A 27,646-nucleotide genomic window follows, 5' to 3' on the forward strand; every position below is an offset into this window, starting at 1 on the left:
CCCCGGGCATCCTGTTCCCTCGTTTGAGCAAAGGCCGGTGGTAGAAGTGAGGGAAGACGAGAGAGTCAGACACGTGGCCCTGAGGCTCCAGGCCTAGGGCCAGAACGGTTTGTGTGGCATAGGAAGCCGGCGTCTAGGTCCTGCCCCTGGCAGAGTTTTTGGTTCTTTTGGTTGAGGGGCTTGGGGGGAGGGCGGGGCCAGGAGGACAGGAGGGCTTTGTACTCCTCCCGATGCTGGGAGGAAACAATGGCCAAAAACAAGAGTTTCTCCCCAGATGCGATCTGGGCCTGGAAGAGCCAGGGTGGGGCTTCTAAGTCTCCCACTGGGGACACCACTGACCAAGTGTCCCCGGTCCTAGCCCTGCCATTCAAGGTGACTCTGCCAGCATTGTCTCTATGTGGTGATTGTACAACGGGTTTTGTGGGTTGTGTTTAAGCAGTAGGAGCCACTTTGGCGGAGTGTCATGTGGCACAACTGGCCTGTCCCAGGTGGGCTGGGTCCCTTCAGTGGAAGACTCGCAATATTTAAACTGGGACTGGACATCGGAGGGCGTTACCAGGCGTGCTGGACCCGTCTCCTCCTCTGTCCGGTGGAACTGGGTGGCTCCGGCTCTCCTGGCAGTCTCCTCCCCTCCCCTCCCCTCCCCTCCCCACTCTGGGTAACGTACACACAGGTACATGGGGAGCTGGGCTTGTGGTTTATTTGAGTTCTGTTATTTTCACATTGTTCTGTCCTCACAAACCACAAACAAGGCGGTGAGCTGGAAAAGCTGTCCCAACTTGGAAAGAACCTTTAGCCTGACTTTTCTGCCACCTTTTGCTCCAGTTCTGGGCCCAGACTGGGAGTCAGGAGTCCAGAGACTTTGACCAGAGTGTTCCAGGCCAAAGTTTTCTTAAAGCTCCGGTTTGTCCATCTCTCCTGCCTTTCCCCACATCCTGATTTAAGACAATCAGAGCCTAGATAGGCCACTGTCCCTTCTGGGTCCTTATGCACACATGACATACAGGACTTGGCCCCGGGCCGGGAGTCAGGGCAAAACACACACACACACACACACACACACACACACACACACACACACACACACACACACGAGGTCCCTGCAAAGGAAAGCACTGAGTCCTGTTGAGAGTGGGCATTGGTTGGGCTCACTCTACCACACCCCTTCGTCCCCTGGAACCACTTTAAATATTCCTGTTTAACGACCTGAGGATGCTGAGTCCTGGGAATCTTACCTGGGACTGACCCTAAAGTGGAAGGAAAGGGCCTCCTGTCAGAAGACCTGGGTACCACCTGCAGCTCTGCCCAGGTCTCGTAAACCCTGAGCCAGGCTTCCGCGCTTGTTACATGTAACACTCCCCTGCACGCCTTCCTGCAGAGCCTCTTTGATGCTGCAGACTCCCCTCAGCCTCTGCCCTCTGAGCCCAGGCTAGGACCCAGAGCGTTGGTTGCTTAGCAGGATCTCTCAGAGTACAGGCCTTGGGCTGCCACGCTCACCTGGAAAGGCTGGTTAAAAATTCAGACCTCCGGTCTGCCTCTCAAATCTCTAAGCAGACTTTCCGGGGTGGCGCCTGGGAGTCTGCAGTCCCACTTGATGGCAAAGTTGGGGCGCCAGTGACTTAGAGGATTGGGTTGGAAGCAACTGGAGTCACTTGCCAGTTTATTTCATTTCCTTTGGCTTTAGATTCCACATCTACACATAGAAACCGATAAGTGCTTTTGAGCCCTGTCACTAGAGACATGCCACTATGTGTCACTCGGTAGGCTTGGAATTGATGATGCTTAGCGATGGCTGTCCCACTGCTCATCAACCACTGGCTTTAATAGCTGTGACCCGTGAAATAATGCCTTCATCCTTAACTATATTTATTAAAAAAGCTTTCCTAATGGTGGCAAGTTCAGCTTCTGCCCTGTTTGTCTGCCACACTCAAGAAACCTGTCTCTGCTCTTTTGCGCCAAGGAGTCTTCCCTGGGGTAGGTTGATGGTGTAGAAATTCTGCCTCCTGGAATACCGTGTTTATAACTGTCACCCATGTCGTTGCTGTAAAAAGGGCTACGCGTTGTATCGTAAAGAGCTTTGTAGCAGAAGTAGCTGAAAGTGGTGACAGCAGGCAGAGCCAGTAACGGTAATGGGCATTTGCTGTGTGCAAGTTGCTCTGCCTTTCGAGCATCTAACCCTCGCAGGAAAACGCTCACCTCGCTGACTAGCTAACTCTTACTACCCCCGTTTAGCAGAGAAGAAATCAGAGGCACGGTTTAAACAAGCTGCCCAGGGTTTCTGTCTTTGTAAGCGGCAGATTTGAACCCAGGCCCCTCCTCACTGCTCGGCTTCCCAGGGTCAGACTGTAAGTCAGCAGGGAGGGCACGTCCAAGTTCCAGCAGCCGAGTCTCCAGCTCTGGATGGGGACCAGCAGAAGAAAGCCCACACACTGGTCTCCTCTGCCGCTTGGTGCTGAAGAGCAGGAGCCCCGGGGCAGTGTGGTCTGGGGTCCGTGTGGGAGCACGGGAAAAGCAGAAGTGCCCTGGGCTGCCTCTGCGGTCAGGCTGCCTTCCCGAGGCTGCCCTGCCCAGGGCGGTGCCAGGGTGAGAGCACAGGTGAGCCAGCCTGTCCTAAATGGCCACCATCCCAGGCTCCGAAGGCAGGCTGCCTGGGGCACTGAGCTACTGCAGGGCCACGCTGCTTTTTATCTCAGAGATGGGGCAGCAGCCTTGAAGGTCTAAGCCAGCAGCCGTGTGATTGGGGGGGGCAAGAATTCCAGAGAACAAAGACCTTCCCCGAGATCAAATATGCCCTGGGCTGGGCTGACCTCCTGACCTCAGCTTGGGGGACCTCCGAGTCTCAAGGTACCCAGGGCCGCCAGGAGAGCCGGATGCACAGGTGCTGTGAGGCCCCGGGAAATGCTGGGCTCCAGATCGCCCTCTCTCCAGCTCAGATTTCCAGGGCCCCTCCAGGCTCTGGAAAATGCATTTACTGCCCCTGCATGCTGCTCCCAAGGAGAGAAAAGAAAAAGCAGGACTACATTCTCGAGTCTTTCTCTTCGCCTTCCGGTCAGCTTATGGATAAGTGACAGAATGCCTCCCATGCTTAAGTTAAGACTCGTGCAGAACAGGTCTTTCCCAGAATTCCCTGGAACTTTAGTCCTATTGTTCAAAACCTGGACCCCAAAGAAGAGGGGAAGTAGCACAAGGTTCCTCTCCTGTTAATGGAAAAACAAGCAAACCGCCAGCTTTCTGGAGGCTCTTAAAGTAATTTTCCCTGCACGGCTTGTGTGATGTGGCCGCAGTAAACACCGTCAGGGATTTGGCACAGCATCCTAGAACCAGTCGCAGGCACGAAGGGGGGATAGAGGGACCGCGGCTCTCCCACTGCCAGTGGGTATATTTAGCACGATGGGGTGCGGGGGCTGGGAGTGGGATTCAAGTCAGAAGTTCCAGAATAGAAAACAACGATTTTCCTTAAAATCATACAAATCAAAAGATCGTCTCTCTTCCTGAGGAGGGCGGGGGAGATGACTGGCTTCCACTAATGGATGCGAGAGAAAAGGCAGGGAAACAAACGTGCAGGGAGATAAACCTTTTCAGTGACGATGTTGCCATGCAGAGGCCCGGGAGAAGAGGTGGCTTGGGAATGTCTTCGGCTGGGAGAAGGAATTTTCAGATTAAGAACCTTGGATTCGAGGAAGCTTGCAATCAGCCTCCTGCTGTGTCTGATGGCTTCAGTTGGTGGCATCGCCGCTGTGGGAGGCGGTGGGTGAGGTTGGGAACCCGGGCTGGGCATGGACCTGGTGGCCTTGGGGCCAGGAGCTACACAGCAGCCTTGGGGCCACCAAGAGCCACCTCAGCATGGTTCCTGGCTGCCTGTGTGATTCCAGAGCAGACACACAACACGTTGAGGGAAGGCTGGCGGCAGTGCTGGGGTGCTGCAGGCAGTGTGTGCACCCCACCCCAGTGAGTGGGAGAGTCAGAGCTGAGGACAGGGACCACCCCCCTGGCTGGGACCTCAGCGGCCAGTTGGCCCCCCCTCTTCCTCAGTGGTCCAGGTGAGCACTCGGGCAGCCCGGAGAGGACTTCAAAATACTCACTCAGCTGAGGCTTCCTATCTTCAGGGCATGGGAAGCTTCTGCAGCCCAGTGAGTGATACCTTATCTGGTGGCTCCCTCCTGCCTCTCCCCTGGTGGCTGCCCTTTGTTAATGAAACTCTCCTGGGACAGTTGAAGGCCTGAATGACTCACTCACCTGGAATTCAATGGCCTCCCTGGGGGGTCTGTGACTCTTTTTTTTTTTTTTTTTTTTTTTTTTTGATTCTCCGTGGAAGAAGGCGGTGTCTGATCATAGGGAGACTGTGTGGGTTTCTCCAGCCCCATCGTGTGGTCCCGGAGTGGATTTCAAAGCCCATGCTAGCAGCTCTGTCCTACCCACTAGATTCCAAGCCTCTGGGCACCGGGGCTGGCCTCCGGGGCTGGGGTCTCCCACCGCCCCTGCCACGCACTGGGTGTTCTGTTCAGGCGTGTTCTGCTGCCCGAGGCATCCCACTCAGGCAGCCTTTGAGGCAACAAGCTCTGTGTAAAGAAAGCACTTCTCTCAGTTCCCGTTGAGGCTTAGCGGGTGATCCCCGAGGATGCAGGTTCCATCCCCGGCCTCGCTCGGGAGGTTAAGGATCCAATGTTGCCATTACCATGCACTGTGGTGTAGGTCTCAGATGCGGCTTGGATCCTTTGTTGCTGTGGCTGTGACATAGGCCAGCAGCTGCAGCTCCAATTCAACCCCTAGCCTGGGAGCTTCTGTACGCCACCAGTGTGGCCCTAAAAAGAAAAGAAAGCATTTCTCTAAGTGCAACGAGGTATCCTAGAGTGGATCCTGAAGACAGAAAGGACATTGGGGGAGAAACTGGCAAAATGCTGGTAGAGTCTGTGGTTTAGTTCACGTGCTCCTGCTCATTTCCAGTTTTCAGAATGTGCTGAGGTCGTGTAAATTGTTGACGTCCTATCGTCACGTCCGGGCGAGGGGTCGCGTGGGGGCTCCCCAATCTCTCTTTGGCACTTTTCTACAAATATAATTTATTTCAAAATAAAAACGTACTCCTGGAAGCCACACACCAGTCCGGTGGCACGCGTGATGCAGACGGGCGAGGGCAGAGCAGGCGGAGAGGCGGCGTGTGGCGCATGCTTTCCTCTGACAAGCCAGCAAACACAAGGCACTTCTGTGTCCTTGGAAATGTAGCAGAAGTGGCCCCGCCTCGGGAAGGGCCTTTGTCCCTGCTTTATGCAGGAAGGGGGCCCTCGTGGAGTTTCCGCTGCTTGGCGTCTCCGGGGACCTCCGGGGCTACAGTGGCCTCCGTCTTCTTCACCTGCTGACTGGGGAGGGGAAACGGTGGCACAGTTGTTTCCTGAGCTCGAGCTGGCACGGCAGGTTTGCAGGATGGTGTCCTTTCCAGAAGGATTGGCTCACACCTCTGGCCTCACTGATTTGTCAGGCCAGTGTCTGTCCATGCTGTGTGGCCCACCCCAGGATACTGGTGGACAGCAAGGAGGAGACAGCAGCTGTAACCCTGGCACCCCCAGGGTCCCCGAGCCCCACCTCCACACGTGCCCCCGGCATTGTTGCAGGCCCCCGTGGAATCGGAGTTAGCCAGCTCCGTGTGGCCACAACTTCTGTCCCAGTCATGAGCTGGGGGAAATGGCCAGGAACAAGGATGGCCAGTGGCCCGTGGTTGTCACCTCACACTTTTGCCCCTGTCACCGCCCTGCAGGGACAGAGCGGCCTTGCCAGTTCTGTTCTGCAGCGTCCTACCCACCCTGTCCATCTCTTCGCAGTAGCCTGAAGCCCTTGTGATGTCCAGGACGCCCTGCCCCTTCCCTGTCAGGGTCCCCATAGTGCACGTCAGACAGAATCCTGTGCCCAGCTGGAACCTCTGACCCCCATGGAAGTGACCCACTTGGGGGTCTGATGGAAGAGCCCTCTCAAAATGCCCGCTAGAGACCCAGATTTCAAGTCATCATTCGTAGCTCCTGTAGACATCAGGCATTTGTCTTTATCGTGTAATTACCTCCACGGGAACCACTGCCCCCACAACCCAAAGCTTAGGGCACGTGCCATCTTTCCCGCAGGATCCCTTCGCTGGTACCACGGATGGTCCAGGGCCAGTGTCTGGCACAGTTGTGCCAGTACAGCCAGTACGGTGTCCTTCCCTCACCGAGTGGAGGTGGGGCAAATTCGAAGTCCTGAAACAAGTCCTTTGAATGAGGCACACACTCACAGAACAATGAGGAAAGATTAGATTAAAATGTAGTTTTGCTCAGTGTGGTTTTTTTTCCCCAATTACACGCTGCCCCCCCACTGGCTAAAGCCGGCTGTACGTGGTGATAAAGGAGACACTGCCCTGTCTGTGAAAGGTTTGCATTTTTTCCTAGGGATTTTTTCAGCCCCACCCGTCAAATTCCTATTTTGCTGCTTTGGCTCACGGCAGTGCTCCCCCGCTTGGGAATCCGGAGGACTCTGTGTGGTTGAATTAAACGGACTGATTTTCTGGTACCTGGTAGGCGTTACATAAGCGGGTGCTTTTCTGCTCGGTGAGCGGTTTTGGACGTGCGGCGGTCTTTGTGGAGTGGCCTGGGCCCCACGAGAGCAGAGGAAAGGCTTCTGCTTGTGGCCGTGATCAAAGACACGTGCTCCCCGGGTCCCTCCCAGGCCTGGGTTTGTCCATTAGAGAAAAGAGAGGCTGATTCGCAATGACTGGGCGTAATTGCAAACCGGTGTCGTTAAGGCACGTCAGGAAGCAGACCCGCCGCCCTCCTGCCTCCCCTGCCCTCTCCCCACACGCTGGCTCCAGGCTGGGGAAAAGGACGGGGTCCCCTGGGATCAACATTAGGAAGAGGGGCCCCAAAGGTGCTCCTAGAAGCCCAGGAACAGCTAAAATCTCCCACAGGAGAAACCCAGCAATTTGGTGCCAGGACACCGTTTTGATCCCAGCCACGGACACACATTACCCGCTAAACACCCACAATTCTGTGATCATCCCACTTTACAGATGTGGAGACTGAGGCCACGAGTGAGGGCACTTGTTAAGGTCAATAAGGAGTAAAGTTGGGAGCGAGGCCCAGGACTGGCTGATTCCAAAACTTCTGCCTGTAACCACTGTTCGGTACCAAATCTCTGTCCATACCGTGTTATGAATACTCAACATATGCAAAAGGTGGGCTTTGTGAAACATGCACGTGTATATTGCATGTAAATATATGTATATGTTATATCTGTAATATACCTACAATCCATGTATATACCATCTCCATACGGATATAGAGGGAGATGCTAGGCAGATGACTGGCGGAGGAAAATGATAGAGGTGGAAAGACAGACAGTTATAGACAGATGATTGTTATAGATAAATTGGTAGATGTACATGGATGAGTAGATATGGAGATGAGGATGACGTAAAGAACACAGAACACGTGCACGAGCGCGCGCGCGCACACCTATGGGCACACAGCCCTCAGAGGCCCCTGGCTCCTTCCTCCAAGGGCCCCCCAAGCAGGAGGAGAATGAGGGTCTCCGAAGCATTGGGCAGCCCTGTTCTCTCTGGGCCCCCCCTGCAGGGAGGCTGCCCTACGCATGAGGGTGACTGGTAGCTCGTGAGCACCGAGAAACAAAGACCCAAAGACCGGGGGGGGGGAGGGACCAGGAGGATCTGATCAGTAGGGTGGAGTCCCCAAACCCTCCTCCTTGAGGTCCTTTTCCAAATCCCAGCCCTTGGAGATGAATGTGCCACAGCCACACAAAGGTGCGAGACACACACAGCATCATCCTGGAGCAGGAGAGCCTGCTGGAAAACTGTTAGTCCGACGTGGAGAATTTCCTGAAACCCCCTGGGGAGTAAGAGACCTTCCTAAGATCATCCTAGCTGTGCAGGATCCCCATGGACAGCAGTGGGGCTGGACCCGTCCCCACATCAGGGTCTGTGCCACTGCTTTGCTGTCTGCTCTCACAGTTTTCACCGGAGCTCCCTCGTGCCCAGGGGTAGACGGGCACCATCTGTCAAAAAGACTTGGAGCTTCCGGGTTGGGGTCCAAGGACCAGGAAAAGTCACTCTGCCTTTTGGAACCTCCTCTTCTTTGCATGTAAAACAGGAACGCCGGGGTCTATGGTGGGATCACTGGTGTGAAGCTCATTCGCCAAACTGACATGTCCTGTTCTGGCAGGAATAATGCTCTCACCCCCAGGTTTTGTACCACAGTCCTCTCCTGGGCTTGGGTCTGGGTTCCAGGGGAGGACGGGCCGGGATTGGGCGGCAGGGAGTGATCTGCGCACGCGCACCTCGGGGGCTCAGGCGTGTCCCGCTGTCTGATGGAATTCTGAAGTTAAACGCGCCGTCTGGGGTGTCTGTGATGGGGTCTCCTTTAGAGGAGAGAAGAGCCCCTGTTTGACGTGGCACGCGTTCCTTGTGTGTGACCTTCGGGGCAGAGGAGAGGAGGGTCTGTGCCCAGGCGAGCACGCGGGCAGAGGCGGATGCGGTGTGGGCACACGTGGCCAGGGGGACTGAGGGATGGAACCAGGGGGAAGAAGCTTCTGGCCTTCGCGACTCTGGGTGCCCAGGCGTCGGAGCCTCATGTTCTGAGCTGGGGACGCTCTCACCAGTGTCATGGGGTCACATGCTGAGATGGATGCAGCTGTCTTCCCAAAGCCTTGGGATGGTTGTTTGTATTTTCTTAAGTTTGAAAAATGCCAGCAGAGAAGGCGTTTTAGTTTTAATTAAAGTTAGGTCAAGGTGTAACTAAATTATGTCCAGAACAAATGGAAAGACTTACAAACAAAGAACATTTTGTTCAAAGAATTCTGAGACCCGGAGTATCACTTAACAAAGCAAGCAGCCTCTAGCGGCTTTGGTCTGGCAACGGTGCAGAACACACCCCGCAGACGCTTAGCAGACGAGTTCTTTTCTTGAGGGGCCTGGGGTCCCCCACTGGCGCCTAACGGCTCATCAGCAGTGCTCAGTCTGTCCGGGCAGTGGTCCCACAGGCAAGATGCACAGGACACACACCCAACCGTTTCCTCCTGCGAGCCCAGGTGAGCGAGCCCCAGTGGGAAGAGTCCAGCTGGGAACTCCGGGGGAAAATCCCCCTTCTCTTTCTTCCTTACTTGGTCATATGGTCCTCGTTGTAACAGCAGTCCGGGCTGCAGCGAAAGGGCTAAATATGGGCCTGGGAGACTCTCTTTTCCTCTCTGAACACCACCTTCCTCTCCTTCCAGCTCCCACCAGGTTTTGCTGCTTCCCCCACCCCCGCCCCCGCCCCTCCAGGACAATCTTAGCGCAGACAGGATTTCCTTCGTCTTAGTCATCAGCTTTTATGGCCCAGCCTCCCCTTCCCGTTGCAAAACAAGGAATATTAACAGCAAACAGTCTGCGATGATTTGTAAACCTTATGCCAGTGCATGTAGACATCAGGTTTTGTGTCTGCTTATCAGCATCAAGATGCCAGAGGCTGGAAAAACAGAGCCTGTGGAGTCCCAGGGTACAGTGAGTTTTCAGCTGCCTGTCTTGACTTTTGTGAAACGGCAAAAAAGCAAACGCATCCATTTTCATTGCATTTCTAAAAAGCTGTGAAGTTAAAACACAAGGGACAATTTTGTCAAAAAATCATCATGTTTAAAATGAAGACTGGTCAAATGAGAGGTCAGCTAGGCAACGTTTCTTGCTGGTAATGCGTCTGGTTCCCACCGTCAAGAACAGGCCTTCAAGGCACGAAGAGAGCATTCTTGCAAAGCCTTAGCTGATTTCCTGGGGTTTCAAAGGAGCATGTAGTCCTGAGGAACCAGAGAAGCTCAGTCACAGGGACAGTGTGTAGGGTTGTCAGGTCTGCTTTTGATTAAAATAGACCCTCAGGAGTCCCTGTTGTGGCTCAGCAGCAAGGAACACAACTAGTATCCACTAGGAGGTGGGTTCGATCCCTGACCTCGCTCCGTGGGTTAAAGATCTGGCGCTGCCGTGAGCTGTGGTGTAGGTTGAAGTCTTCACTAGGATCCAGCGTTGCTGTGGCTGTGGTGTAGGCTGGCAGCTACAGCTCCCATTCGACCCCTTGCCTAGCAACTGCCATATGCAGAGGGTGCAGCCCTAAAAAGACTGTATATATATATATATATATATATATATATATATATATATATAGTCTTTACAGATTCTAATTGCCTTTTTTTCACCCTGTCCCCAAATGTCTTCTCTGAGACCCTGTGCCCTTCTAGATCTAAAACTGTTTCAAAGTGGATCTGACATCTGTTATTATGTTCGGAATTTTCCTCTAGCTTCCCCTAAAGCCAGTGGACCTTGGCCTGGCAGGAGGTGAGGATCCCCCGGGGTGGGGGCGGGGGGTGTCTCTGTGAAATGGTGAGCGAGCTGCCCCGCGGTGGGACCAAGCATCGTGTTTGTCAGCCTGGCTTCCCTGTTGGAGATGCTCCAAAATACGGGCGCGACTCAGCCCCGGAACACCCTCGGGTAATTGCAAGGGAATTTCAAAGCTGCATAGAGACCACTTCACCCTTGAAGACCAGGAGGGCATTTGCTGTGTTCACCAGGGTCTCAGTCCCGGGCCTTCCACCAGCCAAACACAGCCCCAGAACCAGGGGCACTGAGGCCCGTACCCTCCTGTCCCGGAGCTCCTGCACTGTGATTGGCGGGTGCGCCTGAGCTCCTGATGTGATTGGAGGTCGAGCATGAGCTCCAGGGCCTTGATTCGTGGGTGACCCTAAGCCCCCGAGCCGTGATTGGTGGATGCGTCTGAGCTCCTGCACTGTAATTGGTCGATGTTTTCTTTGCCTTTAAACTGGAGCGGATTGTTATCTGCTTCTCACCTGATTGGAATTTCATGTTCTAGAAATAAATGATTTACTTTACTCCATAGGGGGAAGGAAGTAAGATTAGTCATGCTCACTTTGGACTTTTTGTTTTTAAAGTCCAAGAATTTCTTAATTAAGAAGTAAGAGCAGTTGAGAAGAGCATTGACTCCTGCCTAGAAGTTCCAGAACCAGAAATGTTTGCATCATGCTGATACTTCAAATGGTTAGAAAGGCTGGTTCCCCAGAACAAAATCAAACCCGGACCATCGGCTTCTGTTTTGTATTAAAATGGGAGAGCAAAGCTGGAGCAGTGTCCCAAAAGAAAATATATTTATTTAAAAGGGGTTTTACAAAAGTGCATGTTTTTTATCCATTTTTAGAATTGTCTTTCTCCTTTCTACAATACTTTTAACAAATTCTTGCTCCTTCTAGTTCTTGAGTGAGGACAAAAGACCAAGGCTGTTTATTCTGCCAACATTTTTGCCTTCATGTTGGTTTTTCTTCCTCATTGGGTTTAATTAACTAGAGTCTCTAAGGATAAACATAGAAAAAAGGCAGGCTTCATGAGGTTTTTCTTAACTCCTCATGTTAAAAAGTTGCCTTAGCTCTTTATTCCTGCTAAGCATTCCATGTCTTAAAAATTAGATAAATTTCCTCTAATTAAAAAAATAAGATCTTGACACATGATTCACACATCACATACACTGCACAGTGTTGGTACACTAATCATTTGAAAATTATCTTATTGGTGTCACCTCAGGTCTCTTGTGCATCTAGTGCAAAGCTGTGTTGATTCTTTTATATGTGTATTTTTTTAACCTATAAAGTACACATGACGTAACATGCACCATCCCAGCCATTTTAAGTTTCAGTAGCATTAAGAACACTCTCATTGTTGCACAGTCTCCATCCACCTCCACAGCTTTCTTCATCATCCAAAAATGAAGCGCTGTCCCATTAAATACTAACTCCCCCTCCCCCACCCCTGGTAACAGTAACCTCTAGTCTCTGTTTCTGCAGTTTGCTTGTTTTAGGGACCTCGTGTAAGGAGACTCACACAGGATTTGTCTTTTTGTGACTGACAGAATTTCCTTCCTTTTTGAGGCTGAATAATATCCCTGTACTTTTGTATTTTATTTATTTATTTATTTTTGTCTTTTGTCTTTTTAGGGCCACACCCGAGGCACATGGAGGTTCCCAGGCTAGGGGTTCAATCGGAGCTGTTGCTGCCGGCCCAACACCACAGCTACAGCACTGCCAGATCCTGAACCCACTGAGCGAGGCCAGGGATGGAACCTGCAGCCTCAAGGTTCCCAGTCGAGTTCGTTTCCTCTGCGCCATGATGGGAACTCCTTAAGTTTTTGTTTTAAAGCTCAGTTTCATTTTCTTGGCTAGTGGGTTTCAGTGCTTAGTGTCAGCTTTAGAAGGAGTACTTGGGCCTGTGGCATTGCTCTTCCACCTCTGCGTGGCTCAGTGGCCTTGCTTTCTGGCCAGTGTTGACCACTCCCTAAGAAAGCAGGTCCTGTGGGTGTACTGGTTCCTCTGGGACAAGCCGGGATGTGCAGGTGTGATGTGTACAGGTGAGGCCTGGGCAGGAGATATGGGTGAAGGGTCACAGACCTGGAGGAAGAAGGTAGAGAATGGAAGCTTCTAGATGGGGAAGGAGGCAGGTGGGGAGCCAGGAGGAGAAGCCGTGACTCGGAATGTGGAGAGAGGGCTGTTTCCAGGAGGTGTGGGCAGGCCATCCGATGTCCCCAAGGCTGAGGTCATGCCCATGGGTTTACGGATTGTAGGTCCCGGGGGCCCTTCTTCGCACAGTGCTGGGGTCTCAGACACTGTGGGCTGGGGACACTCTGGAGATGGCCAAGTGGACACAGATCAACCCCTCTTCCCAGTGTCCCGGGATCGCCACTCCCCTCCTTTCGGCGCTGGACTGCAGGCTCCCCGAGGGCTCAGGGCCTTGTCCTCCTCCAGCACAGGGACCCGCGTGGAGATGCTTGAGCATCTCCACTAATAAGCACGTCGTCTAGCCATTCAAGAGGGAGCCTGAGATGGTTCAGGTTTCTACACAAAGGAGACCTTCAGCCTGATCAGAGGCCACCGGAGCTGCCCCCTCAAGGTCAGCTGCGATGGCAGGGAGCAGACCAGGGGGCCGGTTCGGGGAAGGGAGGTATTTCCATCCCCCTTTCCACATTCGGGTCTGAAATGCCGAGCCCAAGATCTGGTCCTGTCCCAGCCCCTCCCCTGCTGACCTATCCATCTGAGAGGAATGAACAGACAGAGGCAGTGATCCAGGGAAAGCCTGTGACCAGTCCCCTGGAATTCTGTGGGGGGCCTGGGGCCCCATCTCAGGGTTTGAGGACCTGTAGCCACATCACTAGTTTGGATCCTGCAGACAGGATGGCTTGAGGCTCACGAAACCTCTCTTGTGCACACTCTGGGTGGGGACTGTCGGGAGGCTGTGACTTGAGGCTGGAGGACGAGGGCATCAGAGAGGCAGCTGCCCGCCAGGACCACATCACTTGCTGGGGTGAGGGGCCCCCAGGACGCCCGGTACCCATCATGCTGGGTGCTTTTTGCGCTTTCAAGTTAGCGGTGCTGCCTGTCTCTTTAATGCTCACTCCTCTGCAATTGGGAAACCCAGGGTTAATAAAAGGGGGTCAGAAAAGCCCAGGGCCAGCCAGAGGGTCCATCTTCCAGACAGAAAGTCAGCGAGGTGGCTCTTGCCACCCCATGGTGCTCATGATGGGAGGGCAGGCAGAGGAACCATGAGAAAACCCCCAAAGAAAGAGTGCTTGCTCTTGCTGCTGAACCTGAATGTGTGCCCCTTTGGCTCCAAGGTCATGATCATGGGCGCCCAGTCCCCCGGGCGGGGAGAGGCTGGTGGCCAGGATCTGGCTCCCAGCGCAGACGGACCCCAGCAGGAGGGAGGAACACAGGGAAGACGTGTGTCCTCACACGGAGCATTTGGGGGACTTTGTGTTCAGAATCCCAGCACGAATCACCCTGCTCCGTGCCAGAGGCACATCCCTTAGAAACATGCACCTGCGGCCAATGATGCGAGCGCCTCTCTCGCTGGCTCCGCACGATTTGAACGGCTGTAGAAAAACTACTGGGGTAGACAGACGTCGGCTTATCTACAAAGTCAAACTCATGCAGAATATGCTTCCTCTGCAAGAGAGAGTGCCAGCTGTCTCCTGGCACACATTTGGCCAGTGAGGTCTGCAGCTGAGCTGGACTTTTTCTTCAGGGCAGAGGTTGGCCAGTGGCCTCCTTTGTGCTTCTGGAAATTGTGTCAGGGGTAAGAATGTGGAAAGTAGTCCAGTGACCAAAGCAGGCAGTCAGATGGGACGGGGGTGGGCATCCTTCAGAGCCCCTTCTCTATCAGAGTGGTAACTGAACCTGGCCTCTTGACCCCCTCCCAACTGGGCCTGGGAAGGTGGGGCTGCTGAGGGGAGAGGGCTTTGCTGCGAAGTAACTCCCCTCTGGAAATGCTGATCCCGGACAAGGAGTCCGCAGGAGGCGGCGTCTCTCCTGGGAGCATGAGAAAGCACATGGAGCCCTGCTCCGAGATCCTGGCTGCCGTCGGAAGGGCTGGACCAGAGCAGGGCTGGGCAGACTCTGCACGAGATTTCCCAGATTTGGACTCGGCAGGGCTGGGCAGGGCCCGGACTCTGCATTTCTAACCCCCTCTCAGGTGATGAGCTGCGGCTGGTCCAGGGACCGGAGTTTGGGTAGCAAGACTTAGACGATGTCTCTAGGGCCTGGTCATTCTGTTTTCTCTTTGACTAGTCACTTCCTTGCCATCAACTGAATGTCCATCCAGGCTTATACCCTAAAAGGTCCCGCCAATCTCAAATGCCACAGCAAACACTAGCTCGCTTGCGTAGGCAAACTTTGGAAGCCACAGATGAAAGAAAGATCGTTTGCATCTGCTGTTCTCTGGAAGGGTTAAGGAATTTCTCTTTTTGCAAAGCGTTTTATCTTTTGACGTGGCTGGCAGAGGCCTCTGGGGTCGTGTCCTGCCTGAGAGCAAGTCTGACCCTGAGCATTGCAAAAACAGCCTGTTGGGGAGGGGAGGGGAGGGGGTGGGACAAGGGGCATCACGGCCCTTCATGAAAACACATCTATCCCCGTAGAGAGATTGTCTTAACACCCTCAGCCTCAGCTCAGTCATCATCTGAACAGTTTAAACCAAACCGGGGATGTGGCGATCCGAAATCAACACGCTTCAGAATAACTGTTTAGAGCCAAGGGTCAGAGAGAGAAGACAGCACTCCTGCGTCATGGAGAGTTGACTTGAAGCCTGTTTCCTGTCGCAGCGAAGGTGAAAGCCCGGCCCCTCCCCTCCGCTGTCCCCTCCGTTGGTCAAGGAGCTCTGCTCCCCTGCGATGACCCCTGATTTTCCCCAGAGATGGTCAGTCGTGCGTTTGACCCTCTCTAGTCAAAGCCCTCATCAAACGGAGTCCTTTGGAAAATTCCATGTAGGACAAGCACATGTTAGAGATAAAAGCAAAGCTTAAGTAGGCTGGCGTATTGTGCAGATGTCCACAAAGTACGTCGCTTTGGAAGATGAGCGAAACAAGGGCGAGACGCCTTGCTGTGCGCGGCGGCTGAGGCTGCGTGGTTGTGGGAGAACCTCCTGTGGACTTTAATCCCGTGATCGCTTCACGTGTCCTTACTTCCCCTTGAGCCTCTGTCTTCCTGAAGGTTCTGTCTCCCTCAAGACACAGGATTTGTACTTTGAGTCGGGGGGGTAGGCTCCCATGCAGAACGTCCTTCTCAGCCATTTGCTTACAGCTTAGGTGACATCTGCCCATCACCCGAGGTGAGGAGGAGCTGCAGCTCCCCTGTGACCTTGGCTGAGACCTGCAGTCACTCAAGGCTTCGCGCTCTCCTCCTCTGCAAAATGAGTGTGTAACCCTCCCTCGGGCAATGGCTAAAAGGACTAAATTCCATCACATTGCTGGGAAGCATGGCACGCGGTGCCTGGTGGAGAAGAAACACCCCACAGGTGCCACGATTACTGTTATTTCCTCTGAACCCGATGGCCACTTGAACTTACTGTGTCCCTCCTTGTCGCTCTCCCTGGCGACAGCCCCCCGAGCCCCGCTGCCCGCCTGAGTCACAGAGCCTTGGCAGGTAGCTCCAAACACTTTTCACCACGTGGAGGCCCAGGTGAGGTCTTCAGTGGGCTGTGAGTTACTTAAGTTTTCTTAAGTTTTCAGTTACTTACGTGAGTTACTGAAGTTCTCACGGAGCCCGGTTTGCAGGGGTCCCTTCTCGGGGTCCTGTGACCTTCACTACAAGGGTTCCACAGAGACACAGCCTCTTCCCTCTGCCTCATGCCGCATCCAGCTGCCTCCTTAGTGATTCTGACTCTGCAGGATCCTGTCCAGGGAGATCCACGTATACCCAGTGTCTTGATTTCTAATTGCTCTCTGCCTGTTAATCTCCGTGGCTACATGAGGCTAAGATGGTCATAGCTGGACTGTTGAGTTACTGCTTAAAAGTCGTGAAACTCACAGTCTCAGAGGGCAGCTCATAAGGAACTGAAAAACCTGACCAGCCTGTGCCCCAAACGCCTGGCCATGGGTAGACCACAAGCTTGGACTGAAAGTAAAGCCTTGCTCGTGTGTACTGCTCTGGCCCCCAGAGCGTAAAGCAGCCATCATGTTGTCACTGGTAGAGTCTCAGCTTCAGAACCTGTTGCAACACACACACACGTTCACTCCCACCTCACATCTGCTGTCCCCCACCCTCGATGGCCCTCTCCTCAGGGACCCCTATTTCTGCTGCTTTGGAGGTCTCCACCTGGAGGGCTCCTGGCATCCACATCTTGGCTTCGCTGGCCACTCTGTGTGGGTTGGTTCACTCCATACCCTCTGGCTGGCTTCCTGCCACAGGCTCAGGGCCTCCCCTCCCCTGGGCTCTGTGCACACGGTCCCCCACTCTGGGTAGTGAGGACAGTTTCTCCCCACATCACTGACCACACTGGACCCCATCCAGAAAACAGCTCTGTTACATGAGCCCTGCCACCCAGCCGGCCATCCTGGCCTGTCCATCTCAGGGTCAGAATGACCCTGTGTTTTTACATTTAATGCTTGTCTTCAAGAGACAAGGAATTGTGAGCACATTAGAGTGGTCCTTGCAGATGACCCCGGGGAGGGCTGAAGCCCAGGTCTTTTCATACTGAAGAGTCAGAATTGGAGTGTTGGAATGAAAAACAAAGAAATTCAGCTTGAAGTCGTTGGCTCTTGTTTTTTCAAGAGAGGAATTCATTCTGTGGGTGTCAGTGAAGCGTTAACCACCCCCCAGCAGCCCCAGACAAATAGTTCCCCTGCCGTGACCCACACCCAGCTCATCTTGTTTTCATCATCAGCTAAAGCACTGGTCCTGAGGGAAGTTTTTGCACTTGGCCGTCATCTTTTAGAAATTTACCCTTTGCACCAAAGTTGTGGGCATCGACGGCTTTTCCAGGTCACGTACACAAAATGATGGTTTTCCCATAGACGCAGTAAAGTCTAAACTGATTTTTATAACATTTTCCCAAGATTTTACTTACAAAAAAGAGTTGCTTTTTAAATGCTCATTAGGTGAAGATAGAATTACAAACTAGAAGTCAGGTACCGTAAACCTCCTTAGAGTAGACTAATAATTGGGATTTATCTTCAGTAACCTCAAGGAAAGAGGTTTTCAGCTACTATGAATGCTCCAAAAAAGATCATCAGAAAATACTTAATCTACTTAAGAAAACAAATCTTCAAGCATTTCTGAAGCCCCCGTTTACCTGCATAAAAATACTTTGTTCCTGATGGGCATTAGCGGTTGGTTCAAATCATCCTGAAAACCTTTATCTGAGGGCCATGACTTCTTCGCTGGATTGTTGACTTGTTTCCAAAAAAAATCTGTCAAATTTTGTTTCCCTTTTCAAAATTTCCCAATTCAGATTTTTCCCTATTCACAGTAAATGCAGTTGGTGCAAACTTCACCTCGAGTTTGAGGCTGAAGAAGAGCCATGTTGGGCTGATGAAGTTTGATGAGACAAATGTGGTGTAAGCATCTACTCTCTCTCTCTCTCTCTCTTTCGTTCATGAAATACGAAACTAAGACACTGGACTTTGAGGAGAAATTGAAGCTGCAGATATGTTTAGCGCAGCATGCTAAGAGCGTGTTTAATTCAGTGATTATATATGTGTAAGATGACATGTAAGGACATTTTCCTAGTGAAGGTGTCATCCTAGGTGTCAAAGCTCAGAGGCAGGTAAGACCTTAGGGGTCAACTAGTCCAAATGTCTCCTAAGATAAGCCTGGGGCCCAGAGAGGTACAGACACTGACCTGTAACTGCACGGCTGGCTCCTGGTAGAACTGAGTGCCCAAACCTAGTCCAGTGCCAGCCTTGATAAATTACTGCTCTCATCTAATTTCACTGATGAAGTCACTATATGTATTAGATCATTTTATTTAAGTAAATTACATGATTCACTGTTATTAAAGGCTGGTTTTGGAAATAATGAACAGAACGTCCTACCAGGTCAAACCCATCGATCTTCACAGCACCACGTCATGGAACAAAGCTCCGACTGCCTGGAGATCTCATACTATGGCAAAAATAAGCTCTTCCATTTTAGCACAATGTGTTTAAAAGTCCATAACCAGGTGAAGAGATGAGAAACAGGCTCATCTGAACAAACTGCACAAGTCGAACAGAGAAGGTGTAGACCTTTCAACACGGCAAGTGTTACTTCAGTCCCCAGGGGATTGGATTTTTTTCAGCGCTCGTGGTTCAAGCTGCGCTAAACTCCAAATGGTGTAGGATGCCCCACTTACCCTGTCGTCGCTCTCTGCACCTCCTGGATCACAGGCAGCCCCTGGGGTAACCTGCGTTTTGATTTCTTGGAGTTAGGAAGCCTACATTCCTGAGAATACCTAACTTCTAGACTACCGGAGGGTTCTTGAAAGTTCCAGACCAGAGTGAGAAGCATTAGGCAGGGTCAGGAGAGGAGTGGGTGGTTCTGAAGAAAGAATCTTAGAAGATAATCAGCTAGAGGCAGAAAATGTGGTGTCTGCAGGATGGGCGCCCTCGGTGTCCCCAGAGATCGCCCTTGTCCCTGACACTTTATACATTTTACATGGTTCGTGTGGTTCTTTCATCGCCATCATCTCCTTCCATTCTCACAGCAGCCCTGTAAAGTGACTCGACAAGCACAGGCATCCTATTCATAGCTGACTCGGGGGAGGGGGGCAGCGGGGGGCCAGAGGGGCTCGGCAACGTGCTGACGTCACTGGGTCGTGGCAGAGCTGCTGGCAGAGCCCTCCTTTCTCTTGAAAGCTTTGTCCCGAGCAGATCATTGCAGATTCATGCAGCTCCGTGGACATTTCCACGTGGGACTCTGCATCACTCCAGGAGGGAAACAGGACTGTTGTGAGCACCGTGGCGTGGGTAGGAAAAGAGAGGACACCCCTTGATCTCGCCCATGTGCTGCAGCCGGAGAAGTGAGCAGAGGGGTCTGTAAGATCCATCACAAGGCCAACTTTCTGTCTCCATGGCAACACCAAGGATGGCAGGTGCAGTAAGTTTGTGGCTTCAGGTCGTCCAGCCCGCACTGTGTGTATTTGGTTTTTCTGCAATACACGCATTTCTCTTTTTCAAACTTGGGGAGCACTGGAAACGGGAAACGTTCTCAGGAAACGGGATGGATGCTGAGCTTTTACCGAGAGCGATGTCAGCCTCTCCGAGGCCCCTTTAACTGAGAAGGGCACTTGATTCTGTTTTGCAAGTCCCTCTTATGGCCGCTTGACTTCATCTCAAGCAAGCTAAATAAAGGAATTCTCAGTATTATAACGGTCACTAAGCAGACAACTGACGTGTCAGCGTTTAGGAGGGGATGCGGTTTCAGGGCGAGTGTGGAAAGATACCGCTGTAACCCGATGTTTTACTTGGGTGGCTTCATTGTGTAGGTGGGTGGCGAGTTGGAATGAAGCTGGGAGGTGTTGCCGGTGGGGCAGGAACAATGCCGCCCAGAGCCCTTCCCAGCCACTGTGTCAGCTTGATTGGGCCAGATCCCCTGGAATCTGTTGAAACTCCTCATCTGCTTGTTCACAATTCATCCAAGCAACTCGGAAAATTGCCTGGAACCTCCTCAGGCCAGTATTCCTGGGATTCTCTTATGGTTCAAAGCAAAGTGCATGTCTTTGTTTGCCCAGGTTTCCAGGACGGGCCATCCAGCTCCCTCCTGGAGGCTTCTCTGAGCCACGTGGTCCTTGGCGATGCCGTGCCAGGCCGTGCCGTACAGGTGCCCTAGAGCCGGGTGACTTGGCCTGTTCCTTTGAGTGAAAGACCTCCTGTTAGATGCTTCTGCTGATAGCACTTAGCATCCAAAACAGCAATTAAGTGTTTTCTACCCGTAACTGGCAGCAGGCTGGCCTGCCTTGACCTCTTTGGGCTGACTGCTTCCTGCCTCCGTAGTTTGGTCATCAGGCTATTAGGCCGTGTAGGCGCCTACGTTCCACAGTCTGTGGTGTGGGTGACACCGTCTTGACGTCGACCTAAGACAGCTACTCATCAACATGCGCTTCCAGTGGTCCCCTGGGAGATTCTCCTGAGGCCAGGGATACTTTTTTCCTTCCACGTAACTTTTTAACTAAAGGAAGGGTACTTACACTGGTTTCTTCTAGAAAGATCTACACTCCTACACTGTCCTCCAAAGGTCAGCTTGAACACTGTATCCCGGAACTAACATATGCCAGTAAAACCGTGGGAGAGTCCAGGCCACGGCAGAGCAAGCGTGCTGGCCTAGGACAGCCGAACTATAGAGTCCTGATTCCTTGATATTTATCCTCAAAAGGGGTGATGAGAAGTTACTTGGGAGAGAGCACATCTACCCCAAAATCTCCAGAGTGTTTTTTTCCTGCAGTTTTCCATCTTAGTTATTTCAGAGATTTCCTTGTGGTTGAAAAGAAGGGCAGGTCATAATTTTCCCTGCTTGTCAGTAGTGGCCGAGGCCACCCCAGAACTGGACCGATGGGGCGAGCGGCCAGAATCGGCTGCCTTGACCCGCGAAAGTGCCTGCCTGACCCTCATTCGTCAGACCCCAGTGGCGGGGGTGGGGTGATGAGAGGGTGGGCGGGAGGAGGGCCAGCTGACCCCGACAGCTCTCAGGTTCTCATCCTTTACCACCACAGAGCCCGAGCCCGTTTCTGAGACCAAGGGCAGTGAGGGGTGAGGGCTGAGGTGTGTTCGGAAAACTTAACTCAAAACCACTGACAGAACTGGGCGTCTTGTATTCACTCTCGCAGCACCTGCTTCCCCTGGTTGCTGATGAGGTCAGTCGTATCGGGGTGTGTGTCCTGGCCATGGGGACATTCTCTCCTGTAATCCCGACTTTGAGGCTTGTGCCTCGTTTTCTGCTGAGGGTCTCCGTTTGTGCCCAGCTGGGAGCTCGGCATCTGTTCTAAGTACGAGCCCCTGTGTGGTTACACGAGTTAGAAATGCTTTGTTCTGCTGTGTGGTTCACGTCTTCCTCCTCGTAATGAAGTCCTTTGAGGAGTTGGTACCTCAGATTTTAATGCAGCCCACTTTCTCCATCTTTTTTTACCATTTAATATCATCACCATATATGTTTATTAAAGTATAGTTGATTTACAGTGTTGTGCCAATTTCTGCTGTACAGCAAAGTGACCCAGCCATGATCTTCCATCATGATCTACCCCTAGAGACTGGATATGGTTCCCTGTGTTGTACAGTAGGACCTCACTGTGTGTCCATTCTAAATATAACAGTTTACATCTACGAGCGCCAAACTCCCAGTCCCGCCCACCCCCACCCCCCTTTTCTGGTCAGGGCTTCCCCAAACTCACTCTTTACTTCTAAAAGTGTGCTCGAGTGCCGTCGTGTCGTATGCAAATGATGGCTTCACCTCCTCCTTCTTCATCCTTACAGCTTTTCTTTCTTTTTTCTTGCTTTATTGTACCATCTAGAGCTCATCAGCAGTATCCAACTGGGAAATGCTCACTAACCCTTTCGGTGTTATGTGCACCTCAGGCTTCGAGATGCACGTTTGAACTTCAGAACCCACATGCACCTTTAAAATTGCATGGTCCCTTTTTCTTCTCTGACTGTCATCCCTGGGACTCCCAAAATTACGTTGAATAAAAGTGGGGAGAGTGGGTATCCTTGTCTTGTTCCCCGTCTTAGAGGAAATGCGGTCAGCCGTTCACCATTGAGAATGATGTTAGCTGTGGGTTTGCTATACATGACCTTTGTCTTGTTGAGGTAGGTTCCTTCTTTGCCCACTTTCTGGAGGATTTTTATCAGAAATGAGTGTTGGATTTTGTCAAAAGCTTTTTCTGCATCTATTGAGAGGACCATACAGGTTTACTCTTCTGTTTGTTAATGTGGTGTATCACACTGATTGATTTGCGGATATTGAAAAATCCTTGCAATATCGATAACTATTAACAAGTCCCACTTGATCATAGTCTATGATCCCTTTAACGTAGGGCAGGATTCGGTTTGCTGGTATTTTGTTGAGAATTTTTACATCTATGGTCATCAGTGAAATCGGCTGTAGTTTTATTTTTTGCGGTATCTTTGCCTGGTTCGGGTATTAGGGTGATGGAGGCCACATAGAATGAATTCAGAGGTGTTCCTTCCTCCACAGATCTTTGGAAGAGTTTCCAAAGGATGTGTTCACTCTTACCTAATGTTTGGTAGAATTCACCTGTGAAGCCAACGGGTCCTGGACTTTTGTTTGTTGGGAAGTTTTTCATTACTAACTCAGTACTGGTAATTGCTCCGTTCATATTTTCTAGTTCTCCCTGGATGAGCCTTGGGAGATTGTGTCTCTCTAAGAATTTGTTTCTTCTAGTTGTCCATCTTATTGATGTAAATGTAGCTGGATCACTTTGCTGCACACCTGAAACTAACACAGCATTGTAAATCAACTATATTTCAGTAGAGCTTTTAAAAAATAAAATTGTATGATCCCCAAATAGCTTACTGGACTAACATGCAGTAGAAAGTCCCATGGAAACATCTCTAATTGAGTTCAGATCGGAGTCAGGTGCAGAGAGAAGTAAAGGCAAGACAAGGTCAGAGTCAACAGCTTTTTCTGCATCTGTTGGGATGACCAGGCTCTCACTGCTGTGAGATGAGGGTGACAACCCCTCCACCAGCGTGTTCTTCCATAGCCCAGTTTCCCCTTGTCACCTCTGTCCTCCTGGCTGTGAGTGCTGACCTATTCCCCAGAAGGCAGACACGGGCAGGTAGAAGGAGGTGAGGAAAGTTGAGCTCCCAGAGACGCGGATCTGCCCAGCCTCCTGGTAGAGGCCCACTTCCCGTGGAAGGGTCGGTTCCCGTGTCTGTACCGTATTTCGCATCCTTGAGCGAGATGTCGTGACCGGTGGGCAGCGCCTCCTCCAGTGTCACTGGTTGCCGGGGGCCTGGCCTGGAGCGTGTTGCCCACACCAGCCGTGTTCCCGGAGGTGTACTTGCTTCTCGGCAGTGGCGAAGTCGGCTGCTGCGCTCAAGTGAAGTCCGTCACCCCAACAGGGTGACACTTCCCAGAACCCAAATTCCAGCAGCAGTTACGTCAGACTTCCCTCTGAGCCAGCGGGAAGGAGGGTGTGAGAGATGCCAGGGTCCTCAGGGGAGCCAACAAGACTTGCCTCTGGAAAGGATGCGAGAGAGAAGTCGAGGGCGGAGGAGATGGTAGCTGTGCCTGTGGTCCACCCATCACCCTAAGAAATACTCTTGCAAGTCAGAGAACCCACCCCCGGCCACGACTCTGCACCAACTGTCAGGGGCCGTCACTGCTGACTTTGACCTTCAGAGAGCTTGTGACGCACTGGTTTGTTTGTCAGACACACCAGGCGAGCAGTTAAGCCTTTCTGAGCATTATTGCCGTGGACCCGTCTGCATGTCCTTGCGTTGTGTCCATGGCTCTGTTCCAAAGACTTCCTTGAGGCCACAGAGGAATGACCTGCATGACCAAGGAGGGCCGTGACCACATTCCATTCACACATGATTTGGGGGGGCCGGCTTCTGTTCCCAGGCTGGGGAATGTCCTGCTACCTTGTGCCCGTCACGGTCACAGCACGATCATGAGCTAAACAGACTTGTTCCTTGCGGCGTAGATTTATAACCCGGGAAACCCGGGGAGATGTTCGTGCAGGATATTGTGCCAAGGTTCCAGAGGCGACGGTCATCTCTTAAGAACAACTATGATGCCACCAACATATTATAAAACTTTTGTTTATGGAGAGCTTCTAGTGGCATGAGGCAATGTTTAAGGTTAAGAAAAACGAGGGTTGGAGTTCCCGTCGTGGCTCAGTGGTTAATGAATCTGACTAGGAACCATGAGGTTGCGGGTTCGATCCCTGGCCTTGCTCAGTGGGTTAAGGATCCAGCATTGCTGTGACCTGTGGTGTAGGTCACAGACGCAGCATGGATCTGGCGTTGCCGTGGCTGTGGTGTAGGCCAGCAGCTACAGCTCCGATTCAACCCCTAGCCTGAGAACCTCCATAGGCCACAGGAAGTGGCCCTAGAAAAGGCAAAAAGAAAAAAAAAGAAAGAAAGAAAAGAAAAATGAGGGCGCACAATTTTACGTAAAGCATCATCTCAATTCTGTAGAAAGAAATACAAGGGAAGAGACCAGGGGAAGACGCTGCAGTGTCCTCCGCCCAGAGCCCCGCTCTCCACCGGACTCAGCCCCATCCTGTCCTGGGGACCCATCCTCAGTTGAGGGAGGAGGAAGTTCGCAGGCCTGGGACCGAGGGACCTGGGCCCTCCCTCTGTCCCTTGTCTCGTGCTCACTCACACTGTGCTTTGCAAAAGTCGGGCTATTATGAACTCCTGTTAGCAGTGCCATCTAGCTTAACCCAGACTCAGTCACTCCCAAACCACCTTTCCACCTAGAGCGGATATAAGGGAAAATAGAAACTAGCAAAGTGTGCATCTGTGTCTATTCCTGGCATTTCAAAACAAAAACAAAATGCCACAAAAATCTTTTTGTTGTTGTTGTTCTCCAACTATTTCAAACTATTTCCTCCATGACTCGGGGACATTGATACACAGAATTCAAAGTTGACCGTTTCCTCTTTTCCTGGAAACTATTCTAACGACTGACTCCCTTTGATAAGACATCTGATTGTGCCTCTCGAGCACAGCCACCCTTTCATGAACGTGCAGGGAAATACAGAGGCACTACGCTTGTGAGGCTGGGTATAATAGCGCTATTCATGAAAAGAGATGAATTCAGAAAAAAAATGGGCAGTGAATATCAAAATGAAATTGGACAGTAGGTTTTTACAGGCGCCGTGAGACAAGATGCATTTTGCAGGATGGCAGTGGCAGCCGGGCTGCCTGAAGCTGCGGTCGGTCCAGTCACTTCTTCCCGCATTTTCTTTCTGAGCCCAAGGGGCCTCATTTTTCCCACAGACCACCAGAAAGGGTTAAACACACAACTCACCCCTTTACTGGGGAAAATGTATCCTTTGTATGTATTGGATTTTGCTGGAGCAACACGGGAGTAGAGCCTGGGTGTCACCAGGCGCGTCACATCTCAGCTCATGAGAAACTTCCTTCCCAAGGATGTTTGAACGTTTTAGACACAGAGCCTTGACCCCAAGCGTGTCTTCCTGAAACGTCAGAGTGCCTTGCACACAAAGCCCTCTTGAAGCTTCCGGAGAGGACAGTTCATCTCCTGCTCCCCCTGAGCTTGTATGGCGAGGCACTGGCTCCTCAGGAGGCACTGGCTCCCCGTGCAGCAGGGGACAGTCCTGCTGGTGCCCGTGTGGGTCACAAGGTCCCAGATGCTTCTCTGAGTTCTGGTGCTGGGCAGCAATGATGTGTCAGTGGACCAAGGAACAATGAGGGAAGAGAATGAGAAAAGTTGTTTGTCTGTGTACGCACACAGCACACATTCCATGCGCACAATACTCTGCGTGTACAAGACGTGTGACGTGTGCTCCTACTTGTATGTACGTTTCTAATGCAGGGATATTGCAGCCCTAAGGTAAAGATTCTGTGGTTCTGGATGGACATGGGCACTGAACTTTGAGAGGCACCTGAAATGATGCTGATCATCAGAAACCACTGGTCAGGTGGGAAAGACACTCTGCTCTGCTGTTTGGAAGCATCAACATAAGATGTAAAATAGGTCTTCCCAACGAAAATACCCAGCAAGGGCCACAGCTGACGGGCGGTGGGGAGACAGGCCCCAACAGCGGTCCAGCGGCATCTGGGCTGGCCTGGAGGGAGGTGCACCAGGCCCCTGCCCAGAGGCCAGCGGGCAGGCCTCCAGGCCAAGGCTCAGAAGCGGAATTGGATGTGGAGTCAGAAGGGAAACCCGCTCACGGCAGGTCAGGGAGGATCGCAGTGGAACCTTCTCAGCCTGGTCCAGAGTCAGCCTGGGCTTTGAGGGCGTGGGTGTGGACATCCCACGTTTGGCCTCACCCTCGTGGCGGTAAAGCCCCCACTCCATGTGGCTGGCCACAATGGCCCCCAGTCCCCACACGGGTGCTTTAAGGATGGAAGGTGCTCATGACCCAGAAAGTTGCTGCCGTGTATTCTACTGCGGGTGCTGTGCTCCCAAGACACTTTTAAGAACAGCTTAGGCCAGAGCAAACACTGGAACTGCTAAAAATACAGCATCGGCACTTGTGAAGATGAAGCTCAACCACAACCTTTGAAAGTAAAAAGCATGATACCTCCGCTTCCAGTTACCACACTTGTTGCTTTGCTGTTTCAAGTGCCCACTGGCATGATTTTATGCTATATTTGAGAACCACAAGCAAGGTGTTTCCAAGCGGGCCATCTGCCACCACAGTTGTTTATTCCTAAGTGATATCCTAAGCTGATTTTTTAAATTTGTTTCGTGTAAATTTGTTACAATGTTGTGTTAATTTCAAGGGTAGGGCAAAGGGATTCCCTTTTGTATCACTGCCTATAGTGAATGGCTACATAGAATCTTCTTCAGATTCTCTTCCAGTATAGGTTATTACAAAACACTGAGTAGAGTTCCCTGTGCTAAGCTGACTTTTAAGTTAGATTTTGTTTCATGAATGCCTACTGAGTCAACTTTATGTGCATTTTTATAATCGATAAAGATTTCACTAATTGAGTCTAATAAGTAGGGAGGAGAATCTTCCCTAATGTGAGAGAGACAAGGAAACGCAGGCAGTCAAGGCTGGAGAGTTAGTCCACAGAAGGAGCTCACTCCGAGCCGCGTAGGAAGGTGCTGATGGAGCTTCCTTACCGTGAGCTGGTCAAGAGGGCGAAGCAGAATGGAAAATGATGGTGCGTGTGAGGGAGTGCCGGGAGGGAGACCGCATGGCCAGGGGCACAGATGCTGAGCCAGGATGATACTCTCCGAAAACGCAGGGGAAAGACGCAGTCAGGTATGTGAGCTGCTAGAATTGTCCCTGAAGAGGACAAAAAGGCCAAGCCCGTGAGTCCTGCCGGAGCAGAGAGGGGGCTGCACGGCCTCTCTGCTGATGGAAACAACGGGTCTCTGCCGAGAAGCTAAAGTGGGATGGAGGGATGGCTCATCTGAAAGGCTGGCGGGAAAATGCAGAGTAGCCAAGGAAACCCACCGTTATTGCGGCCTGGAAGGGTGATTTGCTGTTGGGAGTTGCTCGCCTGAACTTTACAAGAGGAGGAAAGCCCGGGGTTTGCTGTCACCTAAAGACAGGCACTGAGGAAACACCTGGGACCAGCCCCCTCCCAGGTTTGGCCCCACCAGCCCCCAGCTCCTGAGGCAGCTCTAGCTGGAGGTCATATCCTGTGTTAAATAAGAAGCCAGGGTGGGTTTTTTTGTT

General features: G+C 51.9%; 1 protein-coding gene across 4 annotated transcripts in view; it reads left to right on the top strand.

Annotated features, from left to right (window-relative positions):
- The window catches only part of COL4A2 (collagen type IV alpha 2 chain), a 164,985-nt gene that overhangs the window by 2,202 nt on the left and 135,137 nt on the right, over window positions 1-27,646 (top strand). The window lies entirely within an intron of this gene.

This window comes from Sus scrofa, chromosome 11 (assembly GCF_054392235.1).
Source record: "Sus scrofa isolate SSC_HxYL_T2T_F1_AM1 chromosome 11, Sscrofa_HxYL_maternal_Yorkshire_Landrace_v2.0, whole genome shotgun sequence".
Lineage (NCBI taxonomy): Eukaryota > Metazoa > Chordata > Mammalia > Artiodactyla > Suidae > Sus > Sus scrofa.